Below are 17,282 nucleotides of genomic sequence, written 5' to 3' on the forward strand. Positions count from 1 at the left end.
CTGACTCGCAGTCATCAGAGGAAACCCGCTTCAGTTTTCTTAATGCAGCAATGGATCCTTTACATGCACTTTCCCACAGACAGGAAGGCACATACCACGGCCTTTGACCAGTTGCACTGGTTGGAACGAGAAAAAACATCAGTTGAATAGATCCACCAAGATGGTTCGATCCTGCGACGCAAGCACCTCAAGCGAGCGCTCAACCGACAAAGAACATGCACTATATTTTAACACTGCCAGGCTTGCATGCTGGAAAATGTGCGAGTCTTAGTTTATATTTAAAAACATTGTTTTATACAGGAATGATATATATTATTCTCGTAATTATTGTTGGTGTTTATAGAAGAAAATATATTTAAATATATGAGCGCTGTTAATATATATATATATATATATATATATATATATATATATATATATATATATATATATATATATATATATATATATATTTATACCTGTGTCAATGTACAATAAAACTAGATAGAGGTTTATGGAATTAACACTATTTTGCCAAATACTCATTCGACTCGGCATTGTGAAGAGATACAATTTTAATCGCGCTTTTTGTTCAGATTTAATATACTTTACATGCATATTATAAACACGTTATTTTTAACAGTTTATTATTTATATATTCATATATTAATATATTTTCTTACCATTAGAAACTTGAGGTGGCTAACTGAGAATGTTCTTGGTCGACTCGTGTTGATTTTCTGCAAGAACTTTGACAGAGTACTCTCTCAAACTATTACTCACGTGATTACGGAGCCCCGGAGATGACATATCATGTTCCCTCATAATAACATTATGTTCCCTCATAATAATATTATGTTTCCTCACAATAAATATTGTGTTCCCTCATAATAATATTGTGTTCCCTCATAATAAATATTGTGTTCCCTCATAATAATATTGTGTTCCCTCATAATCATATTATGTTCCCTCAAAATAAATATTGTGTTCCCTTATAATAATATCATGTTCCCTCATAATGATAGTGCGTTCCCTCGTAATAATAGTGTACTTCCATAACGCGATTGGCCCGGAGATGAGAACACGTTGTCAGGTGGGTATACCCATCTATTGCAATTACTTACTGGTCTATATAGCATGTAGACACATACGACAAAACAGGCACGCGCACACGTACTCACACAGACAAATAAACACACACACAGACACACACACATTATATAAGTGGTGTTTCGATTAATCGAGCTTGTCGTGCATTACTCACTATTCTACAAGTCCAGCATTCTAGTTAAATATAGGCCATTCTGCTACTTTATAATAAATGTGTACATTTAATTTCATTCAGGTTGATGAAAATGTACTGGCAATTATTTCTGATGAAGATCTGGCAAAGTATTTGCCTAAATATGGTGACAGACTAGCATCAGGCAATTTCGCCAGAATACATTTTACAAAGGAATGAAAGGATAAAAAGCTGGAGAAACTTCTACCAGATGCGCTAGATGATACACAAACAAAAAACGCAGAACATAAAGCAAGATTTAATTCAAACATTTGAAATATATACGTAAAACGGGAACACAGGCGTATAGAACTGGGCTGGATGGATTACAGTGAAGATATGTCGGACTACAAACAAGTTCGCAGCCAAAAGGGTGGGGGTACTCGGCAACGCACCGTAGCTATATCAAAACGAGCCAAAGATTTACTCAAGGAAGCAAAACAGTTGTTTTTTTCCTGGAGGAACGTCTATGAAAGGACCCGAAGATAACTTTGAATGTCATATTACTGACTTTTACAAACGAAAAATCGACTGTTGGAGAATTATATGAGAATAAAAGAGTCAAAATGCTACGGTTATACGTCTGTACAAAGAAACAGCCAGGAGGACATTCACAGGACAATGGCATGACAATAGAATTTGGTCCAGTCCCCAATGACAACACAATAAACACCTTGAATGACACAATACCTTTGCAACAGTCAGTCACCGAAGTAGAACATACAATGGAAGAATTAGATAGAAAACTAATTTCAAGAGTTACCGAAAGAAGAAATTTGGAACGAGTTGCCAGACATATTGAATTGCACTGCAAGAGAAAGCTGCACGCCTAACAGTACCATTATCAGCACTGAACTCGAACACTTCCAGGAGCTGCAAGACGGGTACGAGTCGTTAGATGAACTGTCACGTTTTCTGTCTTCCCAAGTACCCACATCATCATCACCATTAAGAAAATCTGCAAGCCAATCTCCTGTGTTATATATCTCAACACCAATCCCGACTCTCACCCTGAACAGGGTTAACATTTTAAACGAAATGATTGGCTATTTCAAGGAGGATAGACTGTTACATGAAACAATTAGAATGCCCATGAGCAGTTCATACAGAAACCAAAATATGCATTAGACTCCATAGCAGCTGTAGCCCAAACTTCACTAGACGTTCCTCCAGGAAAAAACCAACAACTATTTTGCTTCCTTGGAAAAATCTTTGGCTCGTTTTGATATAGCTCCGGTGCGTTGCTCGTGGGCATTCTAATTGTTTCATGTAACAAAATATGCATTAGACTCCATGGCAGCTGTAGCCCAAACTTCACTAACAAAGAACCATTTTAAAACTGTGCAAAAGCTCAAATCATTCCTCTGACAAAGGAAACCTACAGACCTACGGGTGATAAATGTATTTAAACGAACACTGAAGAGCCCTTGCGAAACCACAACGTTTCAATATTTAACCCAGTATGTGAAGGCTCAGGACGAAAAAGGTTTGACACGGTTTTTAAGATTCTTCATAGGATCTAACATGCGAAGTGTAAGAACATTGAAATTAATTTTGCCCAATGGATGGTTTTGAAATACGCGTCATAGCACACACTTGTGGACCACTTATGGAAATACCAACCACCTACTCATCCTACAGGGAGTTTCGAAACGAAATAGACGATATCCTAAAGTCTGAAGAAGCTTGGAAAAACACCTGCTACGATAATTATAACACAGAAACTACTGAATAAATGTGCTACATCCGCTACACGTTTTATGAAAATAGACACCTCTTTTATTCTCCCATCACAGTTAGTTCAAGGGTTCCAGTATCTTCTATTTTTCAATATGGCGAGCAACGACCATCTTCGATTTGAAGATGAATATGACAAACATAAACCTCATAAATATTGTACATTCTCCTTTTAGTGCAAATAGACTCAGCATTTATGATTCAGCTAAAATATTCCAAGAGTTAAAGCGTGGTTGTATGTAGATGGCATTTATCGTGTCTTTGCGTTTGATCTCTTTAACCTTGCGGTACGTACAATATAAATAGAAAACCCACAAGTGCTTATTTAATGATGCGAGGACATTTCTTTAGGATTATATCCAACATACTTTTCTAACATAATTTATGGATGTTGATTTAAAACCAACATGTTCGCCATCTTATAACTTAAGTTTGGGGGTGAGGGCCGTGGGGTGTATCAAAATAACAAAAACAACAATGTACGAAATTAGGATTGTATTGAAAATACATAAATTAAATCCAAGTATAATAGTGTATAACAGACCATGCTTGTAGATTTGTGGGATCATTTCTTTAGAATTTTATCCAGCATAACTTTGTAACCAAATGTAAATATACTAAATTCATTAGCATACTGTATGTTGGCCATTCAAAAAAAAAAAAGACTAGGTAGTTAAAATGCAATGCAATATTATTAGAAGACACGCAAACTTACCACTTATTTTTGTTTTATTTCTGGTTTTCATCGGTATGGATATTGCGGGCTGTTATATTGTAGGCAGTGTTCAGATCTGACAGTGTTAATCATCCACACCTCGTGTACAATTCAGATATCAAAGACAAGAGTGTCACAGGTTGTTCTTACATAACGCAATGCGGAACACCGATGTTAATGACCGGAAACTTTCATGACGTACTTTGCTAGATAGTCTTCTCATTTCCGTCTTTCTTTCTTTCTTTCTTTCTGTTTCTAAATGTGGACGTCTGTGTTTACAACACGAATAACAACCATTGATAGTTTTTAATAGAATATTAGATATCAAAGAAAGATATGATAATTAAAACAGGCTAGAGAATGACAGAAAAACCAGCTGCCGTAGTACGAATCTTACCAGTTAGCACTAAATGATCTAGTTATTTATTTATCAAATCATATATTATATCATATACTCTTCAAACATTAGGGGAATGTAGGAAATAACAGCCAATTTAAGACGTATCAAGAGGTGTCACTGTCTAGGAAAACATGTATGGTAATAATGAAGGAAATGAGAAGAAATGCCAACCAACAGTACATCATGTTGGCAGCAGAATGTATTTTAATTTGTTAGTTTCGCTTTCATATATTACTATTACACACACACACACACATAAAACACACACACACACACACACACACACACACACACACACACACACACATATATATATATATATATATATATATATATATATATATATATATATATATATATATATTCGCTCGCTAATTTGCTATTCGAAATATTCAAACAGCAAACATTAAAACAATCACTTCTGTCGCTAATATTTACATAAACAGCAACAAATAATGGATCCGAATTTTTGTAAGTTCTAAACAACAAACACTTCCTGTTATAGTCTGTTTCAGACAAATTCAGATTATGCAAATGAGATAAATATAAATGGTGTTCCATGCTCCTTAGTTTGGACTACACAAAATGGCAATATAAAAAAGCCAAACCTTTGACCATTATTCAAAGACGTTGTCTGTTATTAACTATTATTAAATGAGCACAAATAGTGTTCGTTAGACATATAGGACAATCAATGATAATTTTGAAATTTTGAAACAGACTGTAGCTAAAATAGGCTATGCTGTAAGTGCAAGCTTCAAAGTCTGTGTGCAGCCATTTTGCATTGTGTCACTCGGAGAGAAATTCAAAGTATGTTTGGATGTTTACGTCAACAGATAAAATAAAACATTCATGTCATTTATTGATTCATAAATTACAATAAGGTATGTATTGAGGCTTCTATGTAAACTTATGTAAGTTGATGTACAAGGTTGGTCATTAAAGCGTTGACAGACACGTGTTGACAGGTAATACAAAAACACGTTGATCGAGGCTGGCAAAAGTATACTTTTAGTGCATTAATCCAGAGTTGTGTTTTTTTCCATCAAATTGTTATCAGCCAGTTTTATACATATATTCACAATCAAGATGTGTTGTTTTAACAACGGTTTTATGAATTAAATTAACGTTTTTTTGTTTGTTTAGAAACATACCCCAACATTTGTTTCAAGACGTAACGTAACGTAATTAACGTGCGTAGACTTTTGTGCCGCGCAGACTAAGGTGACATAAGTGTACTTTGATTGCACTGAAAACGTAAGATATTATATGATAAATATGTACATTTTCAGTGCAATCAAAGTATGTTATACGTGTGTGTGTGTGTGTGTGTGTGTGTGTGTGTGTGTCTCTCTCTCTCTCTCTCTCTCTCTCTCTCTCTCTCTCTCTCTCTCTCTCTCTCTCTCTCTCTCTCTCTCTCTCTCTCTCATATATATATATATATATATATATATATATATATTTATATATATATATATATTACGAGTTTCTGATACTACCCGCTTGATCAACGAACATTATACACGTTTTTCTGTCTTCAAACTTGGTAAAATGTTCAGAAACTACAGCTGGCATTATATTTGAAAATGGCCACCATTGTTACTCAATCCAACTGCTGTTCCGCACCTTATCAAATGTTGTTGTATGCATTTCTCCCTCTTTGGAACACCCACTAGCCAATGTAGTTTTCGTGCTTGGTGTCCTTAAACATCTATTCTATTCTATTATATTCTATTCCATTCCCTCTTTGGAAGAACGAATATACATAAAAGATCACTTACTGGTAATTGGTAAGAATTTCCTACGTACTGGCAGCTGGTATATTTTGTATTCTTTAGACAGTTTTAATTACCATACGTTTGCTATCCGCTAGACGTTGATTAAATGCATGTATGGCTGTTATTGTGTTCGTAAATAGAGACGCCCTCATTAGAAAGAAACCACACACAAAGATACCAGAACAAACACTGGGTGAGCTCTTTCGAAGTACGTTATTAGAATTAGAATTCCGCATGAAGTTCAGTTTGAACAATCTGTGACACTCTTGTTTAACAATCTGAACAGTGCTCGTGTTGTGAATGACTAACACCATCGTCTCTGAACACTAGCTAGGCATACTATATAAGAGCCTGCAAAATTAAGTAAGTGAATATCAGCTATAAGTGAGAGGCCATATCAGCTATAAGTGAGAGGCCATATCAGCTATAAGTGAGAGGCCATATCAGCTATAAGTGAGAGGCCATATCAGCTATAAGTCAGAGGCCATATCAGCTATATACCTACAGAAAACACTACTACGTCGGTAAGTTTCGATTCTGTTATTGTTTGCTTTATTTTAACTACCTAGACATTGTTTTTCTAATGGCCAGCATTTTAGTCCGCATTGCGTTGTGTAAGAATAATTTATGATACTCGTGTGACTGATAATCTGAATTGAATACAATGTTAATAACTAACTGTATGAGATCCGATGACTGGCTACTAAATAACAGCCTACCATTCTGAAATCATTCCAATAAAATTGTCATAATATATATCTTAACAGATTATGCAATTTTCTAACTGTTGTATATTTTTGTATTACGTATATTCATATTTTGTTTTATCATAAACAGCTATGCCAGTCATAGTCGGCATAATGCACATGATGACTGCACTGGTATTTTAGTTTGTTTGTTTCGTTATTATGCATTACGTGTGTCCAGTGGTGTCGTTAAACAAAACAAACGTTAGTATTACGTGTGTCTGTCTGTCTGTCTGTCTGTCTGTCTCTCTCTCTCTCTCTCTCTCTCTCTCTCTCTCTCTCTCTCTCTCTCTCTCTCTCTCTCTCTCTCTCTGTGTGTTTGTGTGTGTGTGTGTGTGTGTGTGTTTGTTTGTTTGTTTGTTTGTTTGTGTGTGTGTTGCCACGTCTGAATTTTCGTTGCATTTCACAAAATATGGGTTTGTTTACTCGAGTCACCAGATTTACAAATAAGTGTAACAAACTAGATTTGGGAAAAGAAATTACTAAAATATTGAAGTATTTATTGAAAAAAAAGAATGAAAATGATGTCGCAATGATGACTGAAAAGGCTAAATATTACAACTGTATGAACTATCGGACCCATTCAATAACTATGCTCATCATACTACAACGATCAATTAGCTGGTATAGCACACCAACATTCCTGTTTATAAACGCCAACAACTGGTGATATTTTGGATGAAGGATTGATTGGTCTGCAATAGTCAGGGGGTCAAATGCATATTTTGGCCTAACCTGGAAAGTGGTTCTAAAGGTTTTTTCTCTGTGTTTTCATCTTATATAGGTATCGTACTCTATGAAACTACGTGATGACATTCTCCCACCATTGAGCATGTTCATTAATATGCAAATTAGTGACAGCCATTACTGAAAAATCCCTTTTCTGCAATGTATCTGTAACCAGGCAAGCAATGTTGACGTATGAGGGCTCTATACATATGTTTCGAGGGTCAAAGAATATGATTAAGACATTTTAATAGTGCTCATTGCTATGGTTAAGCGGCTACGAGCGTTTACTCTGTTTTGGTGACCATTCATGTTTCCAGGAATCGGTTCGGTACGTTGTTGTTCGAAAACAAAAACCCTTTGGAACAACTTTCCAGGTTCAGCTCCTGACCCTCTGACTAATAATGATACAGTAAGGAGTCTAATGTTTTGTTATAAGATCTCATGAACTCAATACTGACCAACTAAATGCTACTCTATGAATACACAATATTTATTGATTCTTTACGAATTTATATTCAAAGATGACATCAAATCTGGCCACGTTAATGATCTGTATATCATGTACCTATACACAAGTCACTAAACCAGAGTAAGTATACATATTTCTGTGTTTGGTTTTAAAATATTTCTTATAACAAACATCGTCAATCATCTGTGTTATTGACATCATCACTATCTTCCCCTTCTGCACTTGTTTCATCATCACTGTCAGGTAATAGAATATTCATCCTGTTGTGACATATTGACGCTGCATCCTGTTGCTGACAGGCACAGAAAACTGAGCATGCCATTCCTGCTTTGTTACATCCACAGTGATTACTTTCACATGGCATGTCACTGGAGCAGCCACAATTGATGATCTCTTTGATGTACATGTACTCAGGGACCATTTGTGTCCCTGCAGGAACTATAGTTGGGCAGAGCTTATCCCCATCTTTGCTCCATCCATACTCTAACAGGTCTAACTTCTGAGGCTCAACCTTCAAGGCATTCTACCACAAGAAAATTTGTAAATGTGCTCTTCTCAGATTTTCATGGAAAGCAGCATCAGTTGCTGGCAGTGAACAGAGTTTTGGCATTGAGCTGCCCCGCTTGCCTATTCTGGTTTTCCATATCTTTACTCTAGCCTCACAGAGAGAATGGCAGCTTTCCTGACCATAAGTAGCAACAGCAAATTGAGTTGCCTGCTTCACTATTTCAGGCCAGGGGGCCTCAATTTCTCCAAGCATACCTAGTGAGTGTTGTTTTATGGTGTTCCTGCCACAGTATCACATCCAAATAAGGAATGTCCTGCAAGCAGGTTTGGAATGATTTTTGCATATTTGGCAGCAGTTGCCTTGATGTCTATGGCACTTCTTCCATGTATAGGAGATTGCATTATAATTGGGATGTCAATATTCTGCTCCAGATAGTGGTGCAGCAGGAGGGCCCACACATCTGTATCATCAGCCATCACAGCTACACCGGATGCCCCCTCTGAAGCTGCTATAAATGCCTGCTGCACTATAATATTGTCATCTTCCTCATGACTGGTGTACAATTCTTGTCTCTCTATAACAACGCCCTTGCTAATTGCGACAGTGTCCTCCTGTCCTGTTATAAAAAGTGTGTGCTCCTGTGTATGGTGCTGGACAAAGCCTTCATCAGTTTGCAAACCCTCACATATCAGTTTGATGAGCTGCTTCTTATTGCCTGTAACAGTCAACACTTCTTTCTGGGCGGGAATTGGTGTTGAGGGCGTCAACTGATACACCCTGCCAGTACCCCTGGCTAATCGTGTTGACTCTTTGGTGCTGAAATGGTTGTACCTATCAAAGACTAGATAGACATCAAATTTGGAGAGCTTCTCTGCTGTTTTATGCTTGAAGGCATCAATGTATGTCTGCACATTTCCAACAGCAGGCCAAGTAGGTATCCAGAGAAGGGCACAATCATCAATGACAATGACTTCAATTTCTACATGGGCTACTCTTGATGACACCTCAATTTTTATATCTCTTTTCAAGACGGATTTTGATGCTGAAATCCGCATATCACCAGAGTCTGCAAATAGAGCTGTTGGCAGTGGAGCCAATTCATGGGACATCATGTCGTCAAATGTCTATATCCCTGTTATTGGCCTGCAGACATATGGCATGACTGTAGATTAGGCTTGTATCAAAAACCGTGTGTGTGCCAATATCTATAGACTTATTTGTATCTATTACCTGACAGTGATGATGAAATAAGTGCAGAAGGGGAAGATAGTGATGATGACAGTAACACAGATGGTTGTCGATGTTTGTTATAAGAAATATTTTAAAACCAAACACAGAGATATGTATACTTACTCTGGTTTAGTGACTTATGTGTAGGTACATCATATACAGATCATTTACGTAGCCAGATTTGATGTCATCTTTGAATATAAATTCGTAAAGAAATCAATAAATATTGTGTATTCATAGAGTAGCATTTAGTTGGTCAGTATTGAGTTCATGAGATCGTATAACAAAACATTAGACTCCTTACTGTATCATTATTAGTCAGAGGGTCAGGAGCTGGACCTGGAAAGTTGTTCCAAAGTTTTTTTTCGAACAAACACGTGCCGAACCGATTCCTGGAAACATGAATGGTCACCAAAACAGGGTACATGCTCGTAGCCGCTTAACCATAGCAATGAGCACTATTAAAATGGCTTAATCATATTCTTTGACCCTCGAAACATATGTATAGAGCCCTCATACGTCAACTTTGCTTGCCTTGTTACAGAGATATTGTAGAAAAGGGATTTTTCAGTAATGGCGGTCGCTAATTTGCATATTTATGAAAATGCTCAATGGTGGGAGAATGCCATCATGCAGTTTCATAAAGAACAATACCTATATAACATGAAAACACCGAAAAAACAACTTTGGAACAACTTTCCAGGTTCAGCTCCTGACCCCCTGACTACAAGTCAATTTCTATTGCGAAAAGAAGTTATCTTATAGTAACTGGAGACATGTAGACCATATATGTTTCACATTTTAATTTTAATATTAAGTTGAAACACACATAGCATATAGTATAGGGAGCACTTTAAAATTAAAAGTAATTAAAAAATATATATTGTGTACTAGCAAATGCGGCCATTTTACAAGATGGTCGCTTTTAATATATAAAAATGTAATCTTATGCTGGTCTGTTTTAGCTATAAATAAGAAATTTATAAAAACATGTTATAGCAGATTTGCATGATGTTAGTTTATCTCAAGCAGAATAAAATGTAATAAGAGGACCAACAAAAAAATACCTGTACAGGTCATGTGACATATCACAACACATCCCCTCCTATATTTTGCATGCATTATCATTGGCAAGTTTCAATGCTTTATGTCAAGTCTTTACATTTAAAACTTTTTAATCTTATTTTTAATCCTCTTTATTTAATACAGCTTTTCTGTGTTAAAGTAAATATTATGATAGCAACCCTTGCAATTAATAGCGGCAATCGACAATGCCGTCAATATTGCCGTGGTGTTTTCATTTGTCCACGGCATTTGCCGTGAAACTTCAAAAAAATGAATGCCACTTTTCATAATATATTTTGTTTTTGTAATACTCACAAATTAAACTGCTCTCTTATACATTAACCTCAAAACTGCCACGGAAAAGGCTGTGGAGCCTATTTTTCTGCGGCATATTTTCTTAATTGACATTTGATAATATTAAAATTGTATATTTTAATAAATTTGTGTTCCACTGGTCTGTGTATGAACATGAACAATTATAACAATGAAGATGTAAACAGATGATATAAATATATAATGATTAAAAATAAATACTGTTTATTAAATATAGTATGATGAAGATATTGTGTCACATTTTATTCTAAAATTCATTTTTTCATTCCAGTTGGGAAGACCATTCTCATATTCAACAATAATGACAAGCCCTATGATTTTGGTGATTTTAAACTTAATATTTTCTGTAGGCATACATAATAACAAACCCAAACTCAAATAAATTTCATATTTAGTTAATCATCTAAAATATCTGAAGTTTTGTTATTTTAGTGTAATCCAAATAGCCATGGCCAATGATCGGCAAAAACGAATTTAGGTTTCCATGAGAACATAAATTATTAGGCAAACAAAATTGACACGGGTATTGAAATTGGTTATTCCATTTTCCACTAAGTTTGCCATAGCATTTAATGAAGATAGCTCTCACATAGATTATAAATGGTTCTGATTTGGAATTACACCTCCAACATGAAGTGTATTAATCAGTTTAAATTTGTTTTTAACAGTAAAATCATTTGAGCTAATATTCCTCAAATTGCCTACTAATCTTAAGGTAATGACAACACCACTGGATTACTGCCTAAGATATCAAAGGACGTTGAGCAAGACAAAGCTGCTATGACGTGTGACCAAGTCATTTATGAAATAGTATTATCACTTCGTCATACGTGTCTTGAACAGTTATACTATTTTACCTTCAAACGAAATTTGCAGTGTGCAATATGATTATTCATATGATTAAGCGACATAGAATATATTCGTGCTCATGCACAGGTTTGCCTACAAGAATTTTTAAATATAATCTTTCTGGGAGAACTATTACTTAACACTGAATACACAGAGTATGGCGTGCATTGCACTATTTAGAGCTATCATGATTATATTACCAGAAACTTTAGATCTGGAGGTGTTTTCAAATCGTCATATTGATATTTTGGCGAGGAAGAACAAAGTAAAAAGCACAGATTTGTTATATATATATATATATATATATATATATATATATATATATCTGTGTGTGTGTGTGTGTGTGTGTGTGTGTGTGTGTGTGTGTGTGTGTGTGTTGTAACAACCCTATGGCAGACTTCTTGATTAAGATACAGATACATGGTTACCAATCTGACGGTGCTCATCTACTTTGAAAGAGCAGGTATCTGGCAAACCATGCGATTTAAACAGAAAACAAGTTAACACACTTAGTTGCAGCTGGACAGTCACTATGTGATGGAACTTGAATGTGATTTGGTATTGTAGGCTACAACATGAATGCCTATAGGGTGTATACCACCATAGACGACAATAGTAACATGAGGATAAAACGCATACCTGCACCGTATCAATCGACATATACGCCAGTGATATAAATACTACCACCCCTCGCCCTTAAAGATAATTTAAAAAAACTTGGTGGTCAAGCTGCTCATTTCAGAGATAACGGGTAGCGTCTATGACTACCCTAGTTCCGCACAAAATATTAGTACTTTTTTTTACAGGTATCCCATACATTTCAAGCATGACACAGTGGTACTAGATGAAATATAATTGCATAAATGTTTTGCCCATGTGACACTAATATTTTTACAACAAACACACTCACCAATGACAGGACCTGTGGTATTAATTCCTCAACCAAAAGATGGCTGCACCTCGAAATTTGATTCAGCCGTACGTTATTTGGATTAGTACTACCCCGTACATATAGTAGACACTACAGTGTCCAGATATCAGGCGTCAAAAACTGTGATTTTAATCATTTGATAAATTCGTGCCTATTCACAGTAGTGTCGCTTATACCCCATGGATACACCTAGCTTTTGTGTTAAGTTAGTTATAGTTTATCCTTATAAGACATATATATATATATATATATATATATATATATATATATATATATATATATATATATATATATATATACCAGTACAACTCTTAACATACATGGATACATCAATGTATGATTGCATGTGTGAAATAAATAGGTTCAGCGTCCAGCAACACATTGAGAATCATATCTTGTACACAAGGGATATTTATCACAATGGACTTGACCTAAAATAGGGAGTACCCACATTTCATGTACAGTGAAACATCTCAAAACAGGAACCTCTGTAAACCGGAATTCCCCTAAACCGGACATTTTTCAACATCCCTTTTTAAATATATGTGCAGAAGAGAACCTCTCTAAACCGGATACCTCTTAAAACCGGACGTTTTACTTGGTCCAGAGGGTGTCCGGTTTAGAGGAGTTTCACTGTACATGTATATATCAGTATCACTACAGATTTGGTCATAAGGTCTCCTTGACTGATGCCTCAAATTTCCAACAACACCACAAACTTGCATATGGTATGGATGCATTCACATTGGAAAGAGTAGGTATAACAAAACGTTTGTTTTTTTTTAATGATACCAGTAGAGCACATTGATTTATTAATCATCGGCAGTTGGATAGGTACAACAACTAATACATACTAAAACAAGAGTGGCGTGGATATTAAAACTCTTAACAGATATGTTGCTTAGCACAATACTCAATAGTTGTAAACCATGAATTATCCGGCATTGTGCCTTTTAAGGCGACCAAGTAAACGTGGCTAGATATTTACCCCCTCCCCAAGTTATCAAGAGCAAGCATGTTCACTCATCAACCTTCCATTAAGTATTTCCACCATTTTACTCATAACGTTAGTTCGAAGCCATGTAAAAATATGAAGTGAAACCCTACATACATAGCTGTTTGGTAGTCATACAAATATGAATAAACATTGTTGTCCATATCCGACCATTTCTTTTTATTTGGGTAAAAATAGGCATGCCTCCACCCCCACCACACCACCGTCACTTACATATATGTTAACTCATAGAATGGCTGCTTGAATATTATCAAAATATTAAAATATTTGAGTTATATAATGAATAAGCGTATATAATAACAATAACAGCTGATGCATGACTATTATTTCAAGCAGTAGACCTAATACATATTTATACAGCTGCATCACTTTCGTATACATTTGTTGTTTTTTTCTGAAATGTACTATTTGTCCCACCCTTAATAACACACATGACGCGTTTCTTAAACAAATGGTACATTTCAGTCTTGACATCTACACAACAATAAAATACTAAAATTCCTCGGAATTAAATATATTGCTAACGTGACATTGCGCTAAACGCTAATTAATAGTACTTGAATTAAAATCTAAATCTTTGAAATAATGTATTAAACCTGCCTTGTGATAAACATACATAGGCACAACTATAAACCAAGTTTCAATAAAGTAGTACTAATAGTTTTCGAGAAAAAGAGCTGAACGTAAATTTAACGTTCGAGCTAAATGTAAACGTTGGCAGCGTCGCCGACGTCGCCGGAAATATAATATATACTAGTATATTTTGCTTTTTACCTATGTTAAGACAAAACACCTTTTTTCTCATGGTTTATCTACTCTGAAACATTATATTTTATTATTTTGAATCATTTGTGATACAACTTTTCATAAACAAATTCGAAACGTTTTATAAAAACAAGCTTTAGAAAATTCAAGGGTGCCCATTAAACATATGGGGCCTAATTCACAAAGGTCTCTTAGGCTCTGCCAGACAACAAAGCATCCCCTTTGCAAGTCTTTTAGTATTGCACTGCGAGATCGCAAAGTTGCGAGAGTTTAGTGAATTACGCCCATGCTCTATATAAAATTCGCAATGGATTTCGCAGAGCAGACCACCATTTTGTACCTTCTGAGATGATAAAGTATAGCAGAAGGGTTCACCTTGACCACAAATTTCAGCCTTCGCTCACTGAATAAAAAGGACTTTGTGTTAAGCTTGAAATTAGATGAGGTTATTAATCTCGTGTGTTTCGGTATCGACAGTATGGTATATATTAGGAATAAAAAGAAAGTCTCTCAGAACCCGTTTTGTATATTTAAGAAACACGTTACCTTTAATGTGCCTGTCGCAGGGAACTGATTGGGTGAGAAACGAAAACAAAAACAAAACAAACAAAAACAAAAACAGTGGCGGATCCAGAAAATGCATGGGTGTGTGGGGGCAATGACACGAGGCGGGATGTCAAGGGAACTTTGAGGGGGTGTTGGAAGGGGATCATAAAAAAAATGAAAATTAATATATAATAAAATTATAACTGTCGCAAAATTTAGGGGGGGGGCTGGGCCCCCACCCCCTAGATCCGCCTCTGAAAAACAAAGTCAAACAACAACAGGGCAATCTACCGAGGCTGATCTATCGTACGACCAATCGTAAACCTCGGGCGAGCTCTCTACGACTGAGCTACACCCCGCCCTTCGTGATGATCATAAATATCTGGAGTGATCGTATTTTTCCCCCAATGATTCTTTTGGTACGAGTATATAAAGACACCTAATAACATTGTTTATTGTTTGACACCTATAAGCACTTTGACAGTTAGTAAGACGACGTGTTTCTTTCAGAGATACATCTGATGCTGCAATGTTAGGAAAAGTGTGCTATGTTCTTGTCGTCGTCGTCGTCGTCGTTGTCGGACTTACCGTCGTCGAGTCGTCTAACGAGGTGAAGCTGAAAGATTTTCCATGGAGAGATGATTGTCACAAAGCATGCGACATTTGTTTTGTTCAAGAGGTAATAATAATTAGCACTCCATAATCAGGCACAGCGAGGAAGGGGGCTTGATGGGTGGGGAGTTTGTGTGTGTGTGTGGGGGGGGGGGGTGCTCTAGCCCCTCATCCTCAATAATTTTCAATAAAAAATATTATTGGTAGTAAATCTAAAGACTTGTAGAATGCAGGAAGTTGCATTTCTGGATTTCTAGTTTTCAACATTTTACGGGTGATTATATCCTATAAACTTTGCTTTGCGTCCTCGATCTCAGTTAGACACCCACACCACACCACCCACCCAACCCACCCAATGTCAATGAGTGACATACTGTGTTCAACATTGCTCACTGTTCAGGCTCTAAGGAACAGGGACTCAGTGTTTGCGGGAGTAGGGGTGCACCCCAAAGTCAGGAGTACAGGATATATGTTCGTGTTTGTCGTATTATATACCCTGTTCAACAATGCATCCATCTGTCTGCGTCGACCTGCGTTGTTACAAATTTGTTGGAAACCAGACTTTATAAGACAAGGTTAAATAAGTTCGTTTACTACAGCTGGTTCCCAAAAAATCTGTGATGCAAACCAGGGCAAATGTTTATTTACATTAGGAACAAGCGCTTGATCAGGAAAGTAGTACATACGATAGCATTGTGTTAGTCCCCCCCCCCCCCCCCCCCCCCCCCCCAGTAAATGAGGATAATTAATCATTTCCGTCAGTATATATCCTAGAATTTGTCCCCAACACCGGATATTATATATGTATATATATATAATATCCGGTGCTGGGTACAAATTCTAGGATATATACTGACGGAAAAAAATTAACGGAAGTTTGTTTTCGGTGGTAAATATTTCGTTTTATTGATGATTATTTCATTGTTTGCATTTTTAGGTTATTTCTTCATTTTGACAAGTTTTGTTGTGTTCATAGCGTGTGTGTGCACACCTGGCTTCAGTCGCCGCTCCAACTCTTCTTACCATTGCCCCAATCAACTTGTTTATGGTCCTTTGTGGACTCATGAAGAAGGGCCTGCGTGAACTGAACGACGTTGTTTAGGACGTCGACGCGCTTCCTGACCCTCCTGTCCACCTCGTCCCAGAAATGCTCGATCGGGTTCAAATCTGGACTGTAGGGTGGCCAATCGAGCACTGGGGCATTGTTTTGGTTGAGGAAGTTAAGACAAACTGTCGCAACGTGCGGTCATGCATTATCCTGCTGCAACGTAAGGATATGCGCATGGATAAGTGGAAGGACATGAGGCCTGATGACCTGATCCCGATATCTCACGCCATGAGAAATCTCTCCCACCCCCCACCCCCCAACACCGCCCAACCATAACAGACCATCCCCCAAAATCTCTCGTTTTCCTTAACGTACGCGTCTGAATATCGCTCACCTGGACGTTGATAGACACGTTGTCGTTCATCTGACCTGTAAAGCGAGGACAGAGACTCGTCAGTAAATAATACATGTCTCCAGTGGCCCAAGTGAAACCGATTTGGTGCAGGTGCACACAGCCATTACAATCGACGTTGACGTCGCCTGGG

The sequence above is a fragment of the Gigantopelta aegis genome, chromosome 4, assembly GCF_016097555.1.
Source record: "Gigantopelta aegis isolate Gae_Host chromosome 4, Gae_host_genome, whole genome shotgun sequence".
Taxonomy (NCBI): Eukaryota; Metazoa; Mollusca; class Gastropoda; order Neomphalida; family Peltospiridae; genus Gigantopelta; species Gigantopelta aegis.